This window comes from Anomaloglossus baeobatrachus, chromosome 2 (assembly GCF_048569485.1).
Source record: "Anomaloglossus baeobatrachus isolate aAnoBae1 chromosome 2, aAnoBae1.hap1, whole genome shotgun sequence".
Taxonomy (NCBI): Eukaryota; Metazoa; Chordata; class Amphibia; order Anura; family Aromobatidae; genus Anomaloglossus; species Anomaloglossus baeobatrachus.
Window position 1 is genome coordinate 34591537 of NC_134354.1, and position 22662 is coordinate 34614198.

General features: G+C 40.6%; 1 protein-coding gene across 3 annotated transcripts in view; it reads left to right on the forward strand.

Moving 5' to 3' along the window:
• KCNJ6 (potassium inwardly rectifying channel subfamily J member 6) overlaps window positions 1-22662 on the forward strand; it is a 307706-nt gene that overhangs the window by 145193 nt on the left and 139851 nt on the right. Inside the window, exon 1 of one of the 3 annotated variants that reach the window (XM_075334986.1) lies at window positions 8462-8530. The exons of 1 other annotated variant lie outside the window; for it this stretch is intronic. The gene's annotated coding sequence lies outside the window, so the exon portion shown is untranslated. Of the gene's footprint in view, window positions 1-8461; window positions 8531-8786; window positions 8834-22662 lie in introns of those variants that run through there. One more of the 3 variants, XM_075334987.1, reaches the window with a different exon arrangement.

Genomic DNA, 22662 nt, shown 5'->3' on the forward strand with positions numbered 1-22662 from the left:
AGTAGGGCCTCCAACTTCTTCCACCCGAAGTGTCCTGCGTTATCATGATACGCTGCTAGGACCATTGGAGCATCCCTCTGCGGAACCACTATCTGCCAGACAAGTTCATTTGTTCGATAGTTGACATATCTCTTGCAGAGCTTGCCTTGGTAGGTGAACAGTCGTCCCCTCTCCTTCCACAGCTGCTGGGCTTCCTCTGGAGCGTCTGGGCCAAGATGGGTCTCAGCTTGCGCTAGCTTCTCTTTGACCAATCGCACGGCCGGGTCACCGTTCTGTGTTTCTTCCCAATTATGGTGGAGTAAGGGGTTGACCGAGACCCCGTGCTGGCTTGAGCGCTTCACTCCCACAGCATGCTCACACTGGGACACACCTTGGTGATGGAAAGCTGGTAACTCTATCTCTTCGAGTTCATCCATGTCTTCTCCAGACTCGGGCAAGTGAGGCATTCTGGACAGCGCATCAGCATTGTTATTCTTCTTGCCAGCCCGATACTTGATGGTAAAGTCAAAGTTAGACAGCCGGGCCATCCATCGCTGTTCCATCGCACCTAACTTGGCTGTTGCCAGGTGTGTCAACGGATTGTTGTCCGTGAAGATGGTGAACTTGGCCGATGCCAGATAGTGCTTGAAGCGTTCAGTCACTGCCCAAACAATAGCGAGGAACTCCAGCTTGAAGGAACTGTAGTTTTCTGGATTCCTTTCTGTGGGCCGAAGCTTCCTACTGGCGTACGCTATCACCCTCTCTCTGCCTCCCTGTACCTGGGACAGAACTGCTCCCAGTCCCACGTTGCTGGCGTCTGTATACAGTACAAACGGTTGGCTGTAGTCAGGGTAGGCCAGAATTTCTTCTCCCGTGAGAGCCCCTTTCAGCCGGACAAAGGATGTTTCCAGTTGGCTGCTCCATTCAAATGGAGGGCTCTGCTTCTTAGCCTGCTTTGGCTGGCCCACCAGGAGATCTTGAAGGGGCGCTGCTATCTTGGTGAAACCATCAATGAACCTTCGGTAGTAGCCCACCAGTCCAAGGAACTGCCGCACCTCCTTCACTGTGGTGGGTCTTGGCCAGTCCTTGATTACAGTGACTTTCTCCGGATCAGGTGCCACACCTTCTGCGCTGACCACATGACCCAGGTACTGTACCTTTGGCTTCAAGAGGTGACATTTGGACGGCTTGATCTTCAGGCCATATTTCGACAAGGATTCAAACACTTCTGCTAAGTGCTTCAGGTGGTCCTCATAAGTCTTGGAGTAGACTATTACGTCATCCAGGTACAACAGCACGGTTTCAAAGTTGTGGTGGCCCAAGCAGCACTCCATCAACCTTTGGAATGTCCCTGGGGCGTTGCAGAGCCCGAATGGCATACAATTGAACTCACAGAGGCCCATTGGTGTCGTGAATGCAGTCTTCTCCTTGTCCGCCTCTGCCACGGGAACCTGCCAATACCCACTGGTGAGATCCAAGGTGGAGAAATAGTTAGCTGACTTTAAGGCTGTTAGTGACTCCTCTATTCTGGGCAGTGGATAAGCATCTTTATGTGTAATGCGGTTAATTTGCCTGTAATCTACACACATTCTCATCGTACCATCTTTTTTCTTTACGAGCACTAGTGGAGCTGCCCAGGGGCTACAACTATCTCTGATAACCCCAGCCTCCTTCATTTCCCGTAACATTTCCTTGGCACACTGATACTGTGCGGGGGGTACAGGGCGGTATCTCTCTTTAATGGGATGATGATCACCCGTGGGGATTTGATGTTTAACCCCTTTCACCTGCCCAAAATCTAGGGGGTGTTTGCTGAAGACCCGCTCGTACTCCTGTACCACCCGGTAAACCCCATGCTTTTGGTGCGAGGGGGTGGAGTCGGTGCCTACATGTAATTTTTGGCACCAGTCTTCCGGCTGCCCCTTGGAGCCATTGTCTTCCGCCTGGTCGGACGGGATCAAGGGTTCCACTGCTTTAATGGTATTGTTACTGACAGTGTACAGTTTTGCTACAGTGGCGTACCAGGGCAATTTGGCCTCCTCCTCCCCACAATTCAGGACACGGACGGGCACTCTCCCCTTGCGGACGTCCGCTACCCCTCTGGCTATCAGGACTCCAGGCCTACTGTCTGAATACACTGGTTCTACCAAGGCATGGTAATCCTGACCCTTGAGGCCTATTGCTGCCCGACACCATATCAACATTTCACTTCTTGGGGGTATTACAATGGGGAGGGGGTCACTTACCCTCACACTGCCAATTTCTCCTCCGGCTAGCTCTACTTGCTGCCTCCTCATCAGGGCTCTGATCTCCCTCTGTAGGACACGCTGCTGCCCGGAGCTGGCAGTTTCAGACGCCTGTTGCAACAAAATTATCACTTCGGCAATACAATTTTCTATCACATTTGTACCAAGGGTTAGCAGTGGGTCAGATTCTTTGCGATCTATATCTACAATTATCATCCCCTGACATGGCAATTCCACCCGCCCCACTTTAATGGTTACTTCTTTGTACCCAATTTGAGGTAAGGGCTGACCATTACTGGCCACAATCGTTAAATCATCATCTGGGCCATGGTCAATGTCTGAATCAGCCCAATATCTTTTGTACAGTTTGTGGGGGATGGTTGTTACCTGGGACCCCGTATCCAGGAGGGCATTCAAAGGGATCCCATCCAGCACAATGGGAAGGACCGGGCGTCCTCCCACATACTTGCTGCGGCTGGGGTTTGAGCCGGGCTTCCTCACACCTGGGGGTTGGCTCCTGGCCCCAGGCTCGGCCCGTTTAAAGGACAGCGTCGTGCAATGTGGCCCGCCTGGTTGCAGTGGCGGCAGATCGGTTGTCCTGTTGAATCATACCGGTCTGTGTCTCTGCCTCGGGTCGGCGGAATCCTCCTCTGTCGCATCCATGGGACGTCTTCTGGGCTGGAGGCCAACTCGATTTTTGCAGGCGAGGGGGTCATTTGTAGAGACTGCACGGTCTTGGCAAGGGCAGCCACAGTCTTGGTCAGCTCCTGGAACTGCTGTCTGAGCTCTGCAGTGGGATCCTTATCCAGGGACTGCGCCTCAGCCCCTGCAGTGGCTCGTGTTGCAGGCACCACCCCGGGGTACGTGATAGCAAGAGGCCGGAGGGGTACTGGGTCATTCGGTGTAGATTCTCTCAGTACCCTGTTGGCCTGGTCCTTAAACTTGGCAAAGTCCAGAGCAGGGTTCTGCAGGACCAGGATACGCAGCTGGGTCCTGTGGGCATCTGACAGGAGCCCCTCTATGAACTGCTCAGTTAGGAGTTTGTCTTCTTCACGTACACTCTCTGGGTCCACCTGTTTAACTGCTTTCAGGGCCTCCTGCAAGTTTAAGGCATAGTCCCTTATGCTGTCCGTGGCCCGTTGCTTGCACCCAAAGAATCTCATCTTTATCTCTGCTGCGGTGCGGGTGTCAAAAGTACTCTTTAGCTTGGCCAGTATCTGGGCTGCTGTCCCTTTATCTGTATCAGGCCAGGACTTCGCTTCACGCTGGGCTGCGCCGGCTAGCTGTCCCATTACTATGCCCACCTTCTGGCTCTCAGTCAGAGGATACACCCGGAACAAGCTGTGCAGGCTTTCTCTGAAGTCACTCAAGGTATGGGACTCCCCGGAGTACTGCGGCAGCCATTCTGCTCCTGGTATGTACGGCATGGTGATCGGCATTACCGGCGCTACAGTGGGGGCTGGGGCGACGGCGACTGGGACTACTTCGGCCGGTGCTGCGGCGCCCTGGGCGATGGCAGCCACCTGCTCTCCCTCGGAGTCGGACATCTTCCTCCCCCTTAGTGAACCTTACCAGGCTCCGTTCACTTTTCAAATTTTCTTCCGGGTCGCGCGGGGTTAACAGCGTTCTGCTCTGATGGCGCGCTCCCTTCGCGCTCTTTGTCAGGCACGCCCCCCTTCTTCCTGCGCTCGGCGCGGCTAATGGCGGCGGCAATTTACAACCAGTACACAGTCTTTTACACAGTTCTTCAGGCGCACAGTACCCGGTGTGACCGGGCACGAAATCCTGTTCGTGACGCCAAAGTTGACTCGCCCACCCCAGGGCTATGGGACACCCGGTGCCGGACCGGACTAGTCCGGTGGTAGTCAGTGGTGGCTGGGCCCGGCTCCGTGGCCCTGGTGGGTGTCAGTTGAATATGTGGCTTGAATTAAAGTTTGTGTTCGTGACGCCACCTGTGGTATGCGGCTACTAAGCCGCCGCTGCTGTGTGAGGCCTCCGGGATGATGTTATGGCAGCAATGGTAGTACTGCTCCCCACAGGTGGAGCAATGCCCGGGGCACGGTTGGTGTTTGTGGAAGTCTATGGTGCTGCGTGACTAACACGGTGCAGGGCCGACCAGCAATGAAAGAAACAGGCACAAACAGTAGTCTCTTTACCTTCTCCTCTTTTACTCGGCAGAAACTTAGTCCAGGGAGACCGTCACAGATGGTAAAGATGATCCGGCCGGCCTGGAAGTGCCTGGGGTGATCTTTGGCCAGTTGAGTATGAGGCCTACTCCTTAATCTTTCTCTGCTGTGTTAGGACACTGCACTTTGGGTTTGCAATTGCCCTCTTGCTTCTGGGACTTGTTGTTCGTCCCCTTTTCTGTGTGGTAGACTGCGCAGGCCCTCTCTGGTGCTTCTCTGCTGGAGTCTACACCAGGCCCTTGGGATGCAGCTGTACCTTCAGATTGCTTCTGGGACAGGGGGCTTGCAGCTCTCCTGCCCTCCGGATTCAGCTACCAGGGATGGATTTTATGCCCTGGCAACTACAGACTCCGATGTCCGAGTCCCTGCTGTGCCTCTCTGCTCCCCTTGCTTCACTGGGCCAAGCTATCCCAGCTCTAGGCCCCAGTTTACAAGGCAGCACTACTCTGCGTCTGCACTCTTTCACTCCTGTCTCCAGACTAACAACTACCACTTCCTCCTTCCAGCCAGACTTAAGGAATGCTCCCTGAAGTTCCAGGTTCAGAGCTCCCCCTGCTGGCCGGAGGGAGAACTGCGGTTGGTGTTACACTTACTGGCCAATAGATCTCCCAATTACCTCCAGGCTCGGCATTAACCCTTTGGGAGGGCAATGCTGTTGTGGCGACCAGGTCCTGGGGCGCCACACATGCACTTCCCCACCCACCAAGTACGTCCTCAGCACACTGGCAGCGCACATTTGGGTTTAAAGGTCTGGCAGCCAGCAAGATGAGAACTGTGGTCTCTGGCAATCTGCCCTGGGGGCTGCAAAAAAGATCACCACGGGCCTGAGCTTTCCCTCCCCTGTCCTACACTATAGATGTATTAGTCTAATTTTCCTTTCAAAACTGTAACCATGGAAACACATAGCACTGCCTAGGAGCTGTCAACATAAAGCCTTGGAAGATGTTTAACCAAGACTAGTTGCTCCATATTTTATTTTAGATGGGTTGAATTTGTTGTCCAAGTGTGTATATCCTTTAACAGGTGTTGCATGTGACTTCGGGACTATGGCAGTCATCTGGGCTCCGACAGCTGTATAATATTAATAAAATTGGGAGTAACAACACTCTGTAGGCCTCATTTGTCATCAATTATTGCCTTTGTTGCCCGTAGCAACCAATCAGAGCTCAGCTTTCATTTGATCAGAGCACTTTGAGGAATGAAAGCTGAGCGTTGGTTGGTTGCTATGGAAAACAAAGCCGAACTTCCCAGTAGACAGCGGTGACAAATGAGGTTCCGTCTCTGTGTGATCTTGTACGTGTCTTAATAGATTGAAGTTGTTCAGAGGTCAGGCACATTTCTATCGGTTCATTATTTGCTGCTAATGAGATGCTGAAAATTTTGTGCTCGCCTTTGAATTATTAGACTTCAGGATAGATGAGTCTCCAGTGGATTAATCCCGAGAGAAGCGTGCGGGACAGCGATTGTTTCTAGAACCTTCTCTATGGCGTGTTTCTGAGATGTGTCTGCTCACGTCCGCTCATTGCTCCATTATTCCATTATTCTATGCACAAATGGGACATCCGTTTTGGGAATTAATGAGGGTCCCAATGGTTGGGCCCCCCCAGTCATCATCTACGCCAGTATCTGGTGAGCCTGGACAAGTGGCACTTGGGGGTCCACTATACCCACTTCATATAGAATGAGTGCTGGCTGAGCTAGTTCTCATCACTTTAACCTCTTACATGCTCCTGTCAATTATGACAGCGTCTAAAAGGTTGAAAATGGAGGAAAGATGACCCTTCTGATGCCAATTTACTCCCTCTCCCACCCACGCAATGTACAGGGTGCCAAAGGACACTTTCAAAACAGCTAGAGCCTCCATGAAACCAACAGCCCCTGTGTCTGCCATGTCTGTACACCCTGAAACCTGTGGCTGGGTTTCATAGGAGATGGGAAATTTAACAATACTCTAATATTACTGTAGAGTAAAGGCGGCTTTACATGCAACAACATCGCTAACGAGATGTCGTTGGGGTCACGGAATTCATGACGCACATCGGGCCTCGTTAGCGACTTCGTTGCGTGTGAAACGCACAAACGACCGCCAACGATCAAAATTACTCACCTAATCGTTGATCATTGACACGTCGTTCTAATTCCAAATATCGTTGTTGGTGCAGGACGCAGGTTGTTCGTCATTCCTGAGGCAGCACATATCACTACGTGTGACACTCCAGGAACGAGGAACAACACCGTACCTGCGTCCTCCGGCAACGAGGTGGGCGTCACTTTCTTTCAGCTGCTCTCCGCCCCTCCGCTTCTATTGGACTGCTGCTGTGTGACATCGCTGTGACGCCGCACGAACCGCCCCCTTAGAAAGGAGGCTGTTCGCCGGCCACAGCAACATCGCTAGGCAGGTAAGTACGTGTGACGGGGACTAACGATATTGTGCGCCACAGGCAGCGATTTGCCCGTGACGCATAACCGACGGGGGCGGGTGCTTTCTCCAGCGACATTGCTAGCGATGTCGCTGTGTGTAATGTGGCCTTTATGCTCACGGGTGATGTAGAGGCAGCGAGCGGGAGTAGTGGACCCACTGGACCACAGGTGGAACCAGGGCATACCCTTTAGTTGGAGGGGCTTACTTAACTAAGCACCTATTGTGATGTGGACTCCAGGTACCACTCCCAGGGCAGTGACCGAGGCTGTTGCCGCTGACCACCAGGGCAGTTATGGATACTGGTACAATCAGACAGGCAGCCAGGTATGGACAGATATGCTGGGCACAGCAGGGACAGATAGTTATGGGAAGGCAGGTACAGGTGATGGAAACAGGGATATCGGGACAGGAGCTCAGGACCTGACAATTAGCTAGCAGACTGGTATACTGACTCACTAAGGTTGTTGCACAGGTACCTCCCCTAATAGGAGGGTGCCTTAAATACATAGTCATTAAATACATACTCATTTCCTGGAAATAGCCCACTGACCCTTTAAGAATTGGACCAGTGTGCGTGCGTGTACTAGACCCCAGGGAGACGAGGAAGCAGACGAGCACATGGGCGGCCGTAGAGCTGCGGGGAGGACACAACCCGACAGTAGCGGTAAGTAAGTCGGTGTCCCTGCAGGGACGCAGGCACTAAAAGTAGTCAATTGATCACAGTCCAAGTCCCATAGGGATCAATAAAAAAGTAAAAGAAAAACATAAAGAACTTAAAGGTTTATACCTTCCCTTTTCCTGGAACATAAAGAAAATAAATTCTAATCAATATATTTGGTATTGCTGCGTCCGTGACTGTCCTAACAAATAAAATACTACAATATTTATCTCATAAAGTGAACGTTGAAAGAAAAACAATAAAAACTAAATGTCAGAATTGCTGTTTTTTGGTCACTTTCCCTCCCAAAAAGAAAATAAAACAGGCTAAAAAAAGGTCATAAAATCGCATGAAGCACAAAAATGTAAAGATAAAAACTACAGCACGTTCCAAACAACTCTATGGACCGAAAAATAAAAGTTATAGGGAAAGAAGGAGAAATCAAAAGCGAAGAGGAGCTTGCTTAAACCCGGAGCCAGCTGCCCTCTGCGGTCAGATATTTCACTGGCGGACACAGACAGGGGCAAGAACAGTATATGGGCCCTGTACAGTCCAATAGCTCATCAACATGCACAATCCCACCTGGTTTGGAGGTAGTTATGGGCCCCTTTACCTCTTGGGCCCCTGTGTGGCTGCAGAGTTTGCACCAATGATATGTCCGCCCCTGATATATTTATTATCTGCAAATACGATTGGAAACAAAAAATAATCCATTTGTCATAAAAATCCAAGTGTATACCGTATTTGTGATTTTATGCACCTCCACAGCGACAGTATCGTGATATTGTTATTGGAGACGTATGATGCATTGTCTTGTTGTATACATTGGGTCAATTATTGCACGCTCCACCTCCTGACATTCGGAGATTGGGTTACACACCTACTAATTATGTCCATTGATCAGGAGCCGTAATAAGGAGACTGGACAAAGTGTTTCTCAGTCATGACTAAGTGATTCTGCAGGAAACGCGTTGGGCTGTGAAGCGGCAACAGTAAAAGCCTGCAAGACCGGACACAGCTGAGATCATCGGTGCCAGGGGTGAGTACGAGACAAGGGTCCGACATTACCCCTTATGGGTAGATTGCTGGAGATCTGGCAGTTTTTGGGGGGTTTATGGACATAAATGATTTAGGATATTGCTCCTTAGTGACTAGGAAGGCTTTAATTGATTGCTCTATAGTGACAAGGAAGAATTTAGTATATTGCTCCATACAGGGGCGGCCCCATGTACAAGAATTGTGTATGGCCCCAGCCCCAGAGGCTGTCACCTGTGGTACACGCAGAGCAGCGGTGACATCACTGAAAAGAGGAGAACAGCGCTGGACATCGGAGAGAGCAGCGGTGAGTATATCATCACACTACATCACATGCACCTACACACTTCTAATAAATACAAAATTCAATGAGAGCCTTCTTTAACATTAGTAAGCTTATTACCAGAAAACATCAGATTTACCTTTCCATACTGTGCACCCACGCTCCCAGTTCAACATATATTGTCCCCTATTTCTCCATACTATCCCTCCTATGCTCCCACATATCCATACTGTCCCAATAGTCCCACTTATCCATACTGTCCCCATGGTCCCACTTATCCATACTGTCCACCCACCCTCCCAGTTCAACATATATTTCCCCTATTTCTCCATACTATCCCTCCTATGATCCCACATATCCATACTGCCCCCCTATGCTCCCACTTATCCATACTGTCACCCATGGTCCCACTTATCCATACTGTCCCCATATGCTCCCACTTATTCATATTGTCATCCCTACTCTCCCACTAATTCATGCTGTCCCTCCTATGCTCCCACTTATCCATACTGTCCCCCATATGCTCTCTCTTATCCATACTGTCCCCCATATGCTCTCTCTTATCCATACTGTCCCCCATAGTCCCACTTATCCATACTGTCACCCATGGTCCCACTTATCCATACTGTCACCCATATGCTCCCACTTATCCATACTGTCTCCCATAGTCTCACTTATCCATACTGTCCCCCATATGCTCTCTCTTATCCATACTGTCCCCCATAGTCCCACTTATCCATACTGTCACCCATGGTCCCACTTATCCATACTGTCACCCATATGCTCCCACTTATCCATACTGTCACCCATGGTCCCACTTATCCATACTGTCACCCATATGCTCCCACTTATCCATACTGTCTCCCATAGTCTCACTTATCCATACTGTCCCCCATATGCTCTCTCTTATCCATACTGTCCCCCATAGTCCCACTTATCCATACTGTCACCCATAGTCCCACTTATCCATACTATCACTTATGGTCCCACTTATCCATACTGTCTCCCATAGTCCCACTTATCCATACTGTCCCCCATAGTCCAACTTATCCATACTATCACCCATAGTCCCATTTATCCATACTGTCACCCATGGTCCCATTTATCCATACTATCACCCATGGTCCCACTTATCCATACTGTCACCCATGGTTTCACTTATCCATACTTTCCATACTTTCCCTATATGCTCCCACTTATCCATACTGTTACTACCTTCCTCATACTGTTCCTTCACTCCTAAATACAGTGACCCCCATTTTCCATGTGGTCCACCCATACCATGCTGCTCTCTCACACTGTCCCATAATGTGCACTCACAGTCTCTGGCTCCAGTCGGACACCGTGTCATTGCCGCGTCCGTAGCACAGCGTGATGCGGTAAGTAGTGATGGCAATTCAGCTCCAGGCATATAGCAGTGACATTCTGTTGCCACCGGCCTATCAGAGGCTGTTTGCTGTCACGAGCAGCCTTTTACATGTCAGCGTGTGTCGCATAACAGTGACAGTCAGTTGCCACCGGCCTATCAGAGGCTGTTTGCTGTCATGAGCAGCCTTTTACATGTCAGTGTGTGTCGCATAGCAGTGACAGTCAGTTGCCACCGGCCTATCAGAGGCTGTTTGCTGTCACGAGCAGCCTTTTACATGTCATGTCGCATAGCAGTGACATTTGACGGCCCATAGGACCGTTCTAATGGTCGCAGTTACCGGCGGCGGGCCCCCTCTATAACCAGCACGGGGGTCCACCAAGAACCCGGGGCCCATTGGATGATCCCCCACTGTTCCGCCAGACCACTCAGACCCTGGTTGGGAGGGGCCCAAGCTCCCTTCTGGGCTAAATGACCACCACTGGTTCCATAGTGACTAGTTAGAATTTAGGATATTGCTCCATAGTGACCGGAAAGGGCCCATATTAGCAACTTTTCTATAACATTGTGGTCCCCCCTGAATTTCAATTGCTTTAGCCTTAAGGGGGTCTATGGCGCCTCCATTTGGAAATTGAATTATCTTATGATTTCTTGATCATATCTGAGGCCTTTGCTAATTAATTGTTAATACTATAACGCCCCTCTATCAAAAGCCCAATTATGCCACTATTACTCTCTCCTGTCATCATCTGAGGGGGGAGAGCCTGGAGACCCCTGGACACATAAGACTGTTCCCCGAGCCCCCAATATCTGCAGGTTCAGGTTATGTCAGTGTAATGTGTATAGGGGGGAATACGGATGTTTTTGTCCAAAAAAAAAAAAACAAGAAAAAAATAAGTACATGATTCAACTTGTCGGGAACCAATGAATGGGGTCCGCTGTTGACTAAAACCTCATAATAATTATTAAAAATTAAATATTAATTATAATATTTATTATTAATATTTATTATTATAATTATTATTTAAATACAAAAATTAAATAAAAAATCCATGTTACATTTAACAATACGGAATCACCAGTTAAGCAATTTCCTGGAATAGTCTGCAAAATAGTAAAAACAGTATTTTTAATGTTTAGGGCAATATAAAACAAAATACCCCACAATTAATGTCATATTATAGAGAAAGGCCGGGTCCGTCTGTCTAATTTTCTTCTGTATTTTAGAAACATTACAACTGAAAATTAAATTGGTTCCCATAGAAACGGAATGTGGTGGGATATTACAGATGGAATGTGCGAGCGGCTCTGGGTTTAGTCTACATTCCACCATTGTAGAGATTTTGGGGGTGATCTGTAGTCAGCAAAGGGCAAAATCTTCTCCCCTAATAAAAAAAAAAGCAAAAAAAAACCCCGACTCCTTTAGCTCATCGGGACGGATAAATGACATTTGTCATGATACTTACTGCTAATGTCCCCGCCTGGCGGATTGTACACGATCACTACGTGTTGAGAGGCCCGTTACCATGGTGATCTGTTCTTCTTTTCTGGTATTCCCTGTAGAAAGTGTAGGAATCCCCCCAGCCAATCCCCCACCTTCAGCGCAGGCTGCGGAGCTATACATAGAACACCATGTTAGAAAAATAAAACAAAAACCCTTCAGGGAGGATGGAGGTAGCGAGAAGGCAAAGGGGGATTCTGACATATTAATTCCATCAAGCTTTGAATTTTGGGAATGCTGGAAACAATTTGCTCTTGAAATATGCAAAGAAAAGAGGAAAAAAAATAAAGAAAAAATAAAGGAAAAAAAAATGCAATAAAAAATGAATAAACAAAAATATAATAAAAGGAAATAATGGACAGAAAAATTACTAAGGATCCTGTAAATGAGGTGTGATTTCTACCACTAGGCAGCTATTATGTAAGATGACCTCGTGATGAGGTTAAGCATTCCAGTGCTCATACAGATGATAGCCGGCACAATACAATCTACAGGTAGGAAAGGATTAAAATAGGAAAACAATACATAAAGAATTAGTTTAATTGAAATCTCTCATTACAGAAAGCTGCATTGTATGTACAAGAATATAACTGCTATAATACTGCCCCTATGTACAAGAATATAACTACTATAATACTGCCCCCTATGTACAAGAATATAACTACTATAATACTGCTCCCTATGTACAAGAATATAACTACTATAATACTGCTCCCTATGTACAAGAATATAACTACTATAATACTGCCCCCTATGTACAAGAATATAACTACTATAATACTGCCCCCTATATACAAGACTATAACTACTATAATACTGCCCCTATGTACAAGAATATAACTACTATAATACTGCCCCCTATATACAAGACTATAACTACTATAATACTGCCCCTATGTACAAGAATATAACTACTATAATACTGCCCCCTATGTACAAGAATATAACTACTATAATACTGCCCCTATGTACAAGAATATAACTGCTATAATACTGCCCCTATATACAAGAATATAACTGCTATAATTCTGCCCCTATGTACAAGACTATAACTACTATAATACTGCCCCCTATGTACAAGAATATAACTACTATAATACTGCCCCTATGTACAAGACTATAACTACTATAATACTGCCACTATGTACAAGAATATAACTTCTATAATACTGCCCCTATGTACAAGATTATAACTACTATAATACTGCTTCCTATGTACAAGAATATAACTACTATAATACTGCTCCCTATGTACAAGAATATAACTACAATAATACTCCTATATACAAGAATATAAATACTATAATACTGCCCCTATGTACAAGAATATAACTTCTATAATACTGCCCCTATGTACAAGAATATAACTACAATAATACTGCTTATATATACAAGAATATAACTACTATAATACTGCCCCTATGTACAAGAATATAACTACTAAAATACTGCCCCTATGTACAAGAATATAACTACTATAATACTGCCCCCTATATACAAGAATATAACTACTGTAATACTGCCCCTATGTACAAGAATATAACTACTAAAATACTACCCCTATGTACAAGAATATAACTACTATAATACTGCCCCCTATGTACAAGAATATAACTACTATAATACTGCCCCTATGTACAAGACTATAACTACTATAATACTGCCCCTATGTACAAGAATATAACTTCTATAATACTGCCCCTATGTACAAGAATATAACTACTATAATACTTCTATATACAAGAATATAAATACTATAATACTGTCCCCTATGTACAAGAATATAACTTATATAATACTGCCCCCTATGTACAAGAATATAACTACTATAATACTGCCCTCTATGTACAAGAATATAACTACTATAATACTGATCCTATGTACAAGAATATAACTACTATAATACTGATCCTATGTACAAGAATATAACTACTATAATACTGCCCCTATGTACAAGAATATAACTATTATAATACTGCCCCCTATGTACAAGAATATAACTACAATAATACTGACCCTATGTACAAGAATATAACTACTATAATACTGCCCCTATGTACAAGAATATAACTACAATAATACTGCCCCTATGTACAAGAATATAACTACTATAATACTGCTCCCTATATACAAGAATATAACTACTATAATACTGCCCCTATGTACAAGAATATAACTACTATAATACTGATCCTATATACAAGAATATAACTACTATAATACTGCCCCCTATGTACAAGAATATAACTACTATAATACTGACCCCTATGTACAAGAATATAACTACTATAATACTGCCCCCTATATACAAGAATATAACTACTATAATACTGCCCCTATGTACAAGACTATAACTACTATAATACTGCCCCCTATGTACAAGAATATAACTTCTATAATATTGCCCCTATGTACAAGAATATAACTACTATAATACTGATCCTATGTATAAGAATATAACTACTATAATACTACCCTATGTACAAGAATATAACTACTATAATACTGCTCCCTATGTACAAGAATATAACTACTATAATACTGATCCTATGTACAAGACTATAACTACTATAATACTGCCCCTATGTACAAGAATATAAATACTATAATACTGCCCCTATGTACAAGACTATAACTACTATAATACTGCCCTCTATGTACAAGAATATAAGTACTATAATACTGATCCTATGTACAAGAATATAACTACTATAATACTGCCCCTGTGTACAAGAATATAACTACTATAATACTGCCCCTATGTACAAGAATATAACTACAATAATACTGCCCCTATGTACAAGAATATAACTACTATAATACTGCTCCCTATATACAAGAATATAACTACTATAATACTGCCCCTATGTACAAGAATATAACTACTATAATACTGATCCTATGTACAAGAATATAACTACTATAATACTGCCCCTATGTACAAGAATATAACTACTATAATACTGCCCCTATGTACAAGAATATAACTACTATAATACTGATCCTATATACAAGAATATAACTACTATAATACTACCCCTATGTACAAGAATATAACTACTATAATACTGCTTCCTATGTACAAGAATATAACTACTATAATACTGATCCTATGTACAAGAATATAAATACTATAATACTGCCCCTATGTACAAGACTATAACTACTATAATACTGCCCTCTATGTACAAGAATATAACTACTATAATACTGATCCTATGTACAAGAATATCACTACTATAACACTGCCCCTATGTACAAGAATATAACTACTATAATACTGCCCCTGTGTACAAGAATATAACTACTATAATACTGCCCCTATGTACAAGAATATAACTACAATAATACTGCCCCTATGTACAAGAATATAACTACTATAATACTGCTCCCTATATACAAGAATATAACTACTATAATACTGCCCCTATGTACAAGAATATAACTACTATAATACTGATCCTATGTACAAGAATATAACTACTATAATACTGCCCCTATGTACAAGAATATAACTACTATAATATTGCCCCTATGTATAACTATATAACTACTATAATACTGCCCCCTATGTACAAGAATATAACTACTATAATACTGCCCCTATGTACAAGAATATAACTACTATAATACTGTCCCCTATATACAAGAATATAACTACTATAATACTGCCCCTATGTACAAGAATATAACTACTATAATACTGCCCCCTATGTACAAGAATATAACTTCTATAATATTGCCCCTATGTACAAGAATATAACTACTATAATACTGATCCTATGTACAAGAATATAACTACTATAATACTGCCTCTATGTACAAGAATATAACTACTATAATACTGCTCCCTATGTACAAGAATATAACTACTATAATACTGATCCTATGTACAAGAATATAAATACTATAATACTGCCCCTATGTACAAGACTATAACTACTATAATACTGCCCTCTATGTACAAGAATATAACTACTATAATACTGATCCTATGTACAAGAATATAACTACTATAATACTGCCCCTGTGTACAAGAATATAACTACTATAATACTGCCCCTATGTACAAGAATATAACTACAATAATACTGCCCCTATGTACAAGAATATAACTACTATAATACCGCCCCCTATGTACAAGAATATAACTACTATAATACTACCCCTATGTACAAGAATATAACTACTATAATACTGCTCCCTATATACAAGAATATAACTACTATAATACTGCCCCTATGTACAAGAATATAACTACTATAATACTGCCCCTATGTACAAGAATATAACTACTATAATACTGATCCTATATACAAGAATATAACTACTATAATACTACCCCTATGTACAAGAATATAACTACTATAATACTGCTCCTATGTACAAGAATATAACTACAATAATACTGCCCCTATGTACAAGAATATAACTACTATAATACTGATCCTATGTACAAGAATATAACTACTATAATACTGATCCTATATACAAGAATATAACTACTATAATACTACCCCTATGTACAAGAATATAACTACTATAATACTGCTCCCTATGTACAAGAATATAACTACTATAATACTGATCCTATGTACAAGAATATAAATACTATAATACTGCCCCTATGTACAAGACTATAACTACTATAATACTGCCCTCTATGTACAAGAATATAACTACTATAATACTACCCCTATGTACAAGAATATAACTACTATAATACTGCTCCCTATGTACAAGAATATAACTACTATAATACTGATCCTATGTACAAGAATATAACTACTATAATACTGCCCCTGTGTACAAGAATATAACTACTATAATACTGCCCCTATGTACAAGAATATAACTACTATAATACTGATCCTATGTACAAGAATATAACTACTATAATACTGCCCCTGTGTACAAGAATATAACTACTATAATACTGCCCCTATGTACAAGAATATAACTACTATAATACTACCCCTATGTACAAGAATATAACTACTATAATACTGCCCCTGTGTACAAGAATATAACTACTATAATACTACCCCTATGTACAAGAATATAACTACTATAATACTGCTCCCTATGTACAAGAATATAACTGCTATAATACTGATCCTATGTACAAGAATATAACTACTATAATACTGCCCCTGTGTACAAGAATATAACTACTATAATACTGCCCCTATGTATAAGAATATAACTACAATAATACTGCCCCTATGTACAAGAATATAACTACTATAATACTGCTCCCTATATACAAGAATATAACTACTATAATACTGCCCCTATGTACAAAAATATAACTACTATAATACTGATCCTATGTACAAGAATATAACTACTATAATACTGTCCCTATGTACAAGAATATAACTACTATAATATTGCCCCTATGTATAACTATATAACTACTATAATACTGCCCCCTATGTACAAGAATATAACTACTATAATACTGCCCCTATGTACAAGAATATAACTACTATAATACTGTCCCCTATATACAAGAATATAACTACTATAATACTGCCCCTATGTACAAGACTATAACTACTATAATACTGCCCCCTATGTACAAGAATATAACTTCTATAATATTGCCCCTATGTACAAGAATATAACTACTATAATACTGATCCTATGTACAAGAATATAACTACTATAATACTACCCCTATGTACAAGAATATAACTACTATAATACTGCTCCCTATGTACAAGAATATAACTACTATAATACTGATCCTATGTACAAGAATATAAATACTATAATACTGCCCCTATGTACAAGACTATAACTACTATAATACTGCCCTCTATGTACAAGAATATAACTACTATAATACTGATCCTATGTACAAGAATATAACTACTATAATACTGCCCCTATGTACAAGAATATAACTACAATAATACTGCCCCTATGTACAAGAATATAACTACTATAATACCGCCCCCTATGTACAAGAATATAACTACTATAATACTACCCCTATGTACAAGAATATAACTACTATAATACTGCTCCCTATATACAAGAATATAACTACTATAATACTGCCCCTATGTACAAGAATATAACTACTATAATACTGATCCTATGTACAAGAATATAACTACTATAATACCGCCCCCTATGTACAAGAATATAACTACTATAATACTACCCCTATGTACAAGAATATAACTACTATAATACTGCTCCCTATATACAAGAATATAACTACTATAATACTGCCCCTATGTACAAGAATATAACTACTATAATACTGATCCTATGTACAAGAATATAACTACTATAATACTGCCCCTATGTACAAGAATGTAACTACTATAATACTGCCCCTATGTACAAGAATATAACTACTATAATATTGCCCCTATGTATAACTATATAACTACTATAATACTGCCCCCTATGTACAAGAATATAACTACTATAATACTGCCCCTATGTACAAGAATATAACTACTATAATACTGATCCTATGTACAAGAATATAACTACTATAATACTGATCCTATGTACAAGAATATAACTACTATAATACTGCCCCTATGTACAAGAATATAACTACTATAATATTGCCCCTATGTATAACTATATAACTACTATAATACTGCCCCCTATGTACAAGAATATAACTACTATAATACTGCCCCTATGTACAAGAATATAACTACTATAATACTGTCCCCTATATACAAGAATATAACTACTATAATACTGCCCCTATGTACAAGACTATAACTACTATAATACTGCCCCCTATGTACAAGAATATAACTTCTATAATATTGCCCCTATGTACAAGAATATAACTACTATAATACTGATCCTATGTACAAGAATATAACTACTATAATACTACCCCTATGTACAAGAATATAACTACTATAATACTGCTCCCTATGTACAAGAATATAACTACTATAATACTGATCCTATGTACAAGAATATAAATACTATAATACTGCCCCTATGTACAAGACTATAACTACTATAATACTGCCCTCTATGTACAAGAATATAACTACTATAATACTGATCCTATGTACAAGAATATAACTACTATAATACTGCCCTCTATGTACAAGAATATAACTACTATAATACTGATCCTATGTACAAGAATATAACTACTATAATACTGATCCTATATACAAGAATATAACTACTATAATACTGCCCCCTATATACAAGAATATAACTACTATAATACTGCCCCCTATGTACAAGAATATAACTACTATAATACTGCCCCCTATATACAAGAATATAACTACTATAATACTGCCCCTATGTACAAGACTATAACTACTATAATACTGCCCTCTATGTACAAGAATATAACTTCTATAATATTGCCCCTATGTACAAGAATATAACTACTATAATACTGATCCTATGTACAAGAATATAACTACTATAATACTACCCCTATGTACAAGAATATAACTACTATAATACTGCCCCTATGTACAAGAATATAAATACTATAATACTGCCCCTATGTACAAGAATATAACTTCTATAATACTGCCCCTATGTACAAGACTATAACTACTATAATACTGCCCTCTATGTACAAGAATATAACTACTATAATACTGATCCTATGTACAAGAATATAACTACTATAATACTGCCCCTGTGTACAAGAATATAACTACTATAATACTGATCCTATGTACAAGAATATAAATACTATAATACTGCCCCTATGTACAAGACTATAACTACTATAATACTGCCCTCTATGTACAAGAATATAACTACTATAATACTGATCCTATGTACAAGAATATAACTACTATAATACTGCCCCTGTGTACAAGAATATAACTACTATAATACTGCCCCTATGTACAAGAATATAACTACAATAATACTGCCCCTATGTACAAGAATATAACTACTATAATACTGATCCTATGTACAAGAATATAACTACTATAATACTGCCCCCTATGTACAAGAATATAACTACTATAATACTGATCCTATGTACAAGAATATAACTACTATAATACTGATCCTATGTACAAGAATATAACTACTATAATACTGCCCCTATGTACAAGAATATAACTACTATAATATTGCCCCTATGTATAACTATATAACTACTATAATACTGCCCCCTATGTACAAGAATATAACTACTATAATACTGCTCCCTATATACAAGAATATAACTACTATAATACTGCCCCTATGTACAAGAATATAACTACTATAATACTGATCCTATGTACAAGAATATAACTACCATAATACTGCCCCTATGTACAAGAATATAACTACTATAATATTGCCCCTATGTACAAGAATATAACTACTATAATACTGCCCCTATGTACAAGAATATAACTACTATAATACTGATCCTATGTACAAGAATATAACTACCATAATACTGCCCCTATGTACAAGAATATAACTACTATAATATTGCCCCTATGTATAACTATATAACTACTATAATACTGCCCCCTATGTACAAGAATATAACTACTATAATACTGCCCCTATGTACAAGAATATAACTACTATAATACTGCTCCCTATATACAAGAATATAACTACTATAATACTGCTCCCTATATTCAAGAATATAACTACTATAATATTGCCCCTATGTATAACTATATAACTACTATAATACTGCTCCCTATATACAAGAATATAACTACTATAATACTGCCCCTATGTACAAGAATATAACTACTATAATACTGATCCTATGTACAAGAATATAACTACCATAATACTGCTCCCTATATACAAGAATATAACTACTATAATACTGCTCCCTATATACAAGAATATAACTACTATAATACTGCCCCTATGTACAAGAATATAACTACTATAATACTGATCCTATGTACAAGAATATAACTACCATAATACTGCCCCTATGTACAAGAATATAACTACTATAATATTGCCCCTATGTATAACTATATAACTACTATAATACTGCCCCCTATGTACAAGAATATAACTACTATAATACTGCCCCTATGTACAAGAATATAACTACTATAATACTGTCCCCTATATACAAGAATATAACTACTATAATACTGCCCCTATGTACAAGACTATAACTACTATAATACTGCCCCCTATGTACAAGAATATAACTTCTATAATATTGCCCCTATGTACAAGAATATAACTACTATAATACTTCCCCTATGTACAAGAATATAACTACTATAATACTGCCCCCTATATACAAGAATATAACTACTATAATACTGCCCCTATGTACAAGAATATAACTACTATAATACTGCCCCTATATACAAGAATATAACTACTATAATACTGCTCCTATGTACAAGAATATAAATACTATAATACTGCCCCTATGTACAAGACTATAACTACTATAATACTGCCCTCTATGTACAAGAATATAACTACTATAATACTGATCCTATGTACAAGAATATAACTACTATAATACTGATCCTATATACAAGAATATAACTACTATAATACTGCCCCCTATGTACAAGAATATAACTACTATAATACTGCCCCCTATATACAAGAATATAACTACTATAATACTGCCCCTATGTACAAGAATATAACTACTATAATACTGCCCCTATATACAAGAATATAACTACTATAATACTGCTCCTATGTACAAGAATATAACTACTATAACACTGCTCCCTATGTACAAGAATATAACTACAATAATACTATATGCTAAATAGTTGGAAATGAAATTTATGTATGAGAAGCCAAGATGATTGTCTATAAAATGAACGTCGTCTCACGCTCAGAGCTGTAGTTGAGGGTCAGATATGGAGCCTGAAAATCAAAAGTTCAACACATTGTTACCCTTTTGCTCATCAATGTATGTAGCATCCATTAATAAATCCTGGATGCACACATAAGAGATCATAGGTGGAAACATGTCAGCAATCGCCCAACGAAAGAGCAATACATTGCTTATTTATTGGGTGATTGGATTGTTTATGGGGGAGTAAAAATCAATGTTCTCAGCAGCACATCACCCAATGCAGGCTGCAGAAGTGCTGCCGATAACATGATATTGTATAGGGACAGCTCGTTCTATTAGTGATTGTTCTGTTCCCATCATTTTTGGGTAGTTAGACAAGAATATATATATACACACTATAATACTCATTCTATGTACAAGAATAGACAGGTCCATAAATATTTTGACAGTGGCAACATTTGGTATTTTAGCTTTTTACCAAAACATATTCCTGATACAGTTATATAATAAATATGGCCTTAAAGTGCCGACTCTCAACTTTAATTTGAGGATATTCACATCCTAATTGGAGTAAGCGTTTAGGAATTACAGCTCTTTAACATGTTACTGCCTCTTTTTCAAGGCGCCAAAGGCAATTGAACAATTATCCCAAAAGATCTTCAATTGGCTACATGGGCTATTACCGTATTAATCAATCATAAACTATATCGGTAAAAGGTCTGGAGCTGATTCCAGGTGCGGCATTTGTATTTGGAAGCTGTTGCTGTGAACTCACAACATGTGGTCAAAGGAGCCATTAATAGAAGAGAAACCGACCATCATTATGGTGGAAAAAAATGGAAGAAACCCATCAGAGAGATGGTAGAAATGTTAGGAGCGGCTGAATCAACAGTTTGGTACAATCTGCAAAAAAAAAAAAGAGTACATGGAGAGCTTGGAAACTCAAAAGGACCTGGACATCATCAGAAGACAACAGTGGCGGATGATCGCAGAATCCTTTCTATGGTGAAGAAAAACCGCAACATCCACCCAAGTGAAGAACATTCTGTAGGAAGTTGATGTTTCAGTATCTAAGTCCACCATAAAGAGAAAGACGTCATGAGAACAAATACAGAGGGGTAAAACTATTAATCAGCTTTAATAGAAAGGCGAAATTAGACTTTACAAAAAAAACATCTAAAGAAGCCGCCCAGTTCTGAAAAAGC